Consider the following 518-nt stretch of genomic DNA (forward strand, 5'->3'; position numbering starts at 1 on the left):
GATACACTTGGTCTAATAAATTTCTTCTCCAACAAGTCTTCAATTTGGCTTTTGAGCTCATTTAATTCCAATGGCGACATTCGATACGGTGCCATTGAAATAGGTCCGATTCCTGGGTGGAAATCAATGAAAAATTCCACTTCTCTTACCGGTGGCAATCCTAGAATTTCCGTTGGAAATACGTCCCGGTACTCATTGACGAGCATCACATCTTCTATGTCCACATTTATCTTTGCCTCCACATTAGCCAGAGACAAAAACTCACGAGTTCCTTCTCTTAGCGACACTTGGAGTCTGTTGGCAGCTAGATACTTAACAACTCCTGGTTCGGGAAAAAGAACCAATTTACGAGCACAATCCAAGATCACATAATGGTAAGACATCCAATCCATACCGAGAATGACCTCGAGTGATTGTAGAGGTAAACAAATCAAATTAACCAAGAAATCCCTATTCTGAATTGTTATTTGACAATGTAAACATGCAGAATTTACTGTCAAAGTCTTAGCAGGTGTGGA

The sequence above is a fragment of the Cicer arietinum genome, chromosome 4 (genome assembly GCF_000331145.2).
Source record: "Cicer arietinum cultivar CDC Frontier isolate Library 1 chromosome 4, Cicar.CDCFrontier_v2.0, whole genome shotgun sequence".
Taxonomy (NCBI): Eukaryota; Viridiplantae; Streptophyta; class Magnoliopsida; order Fabales; family Fabaceae; genus Cicer; species Cicer arietinum.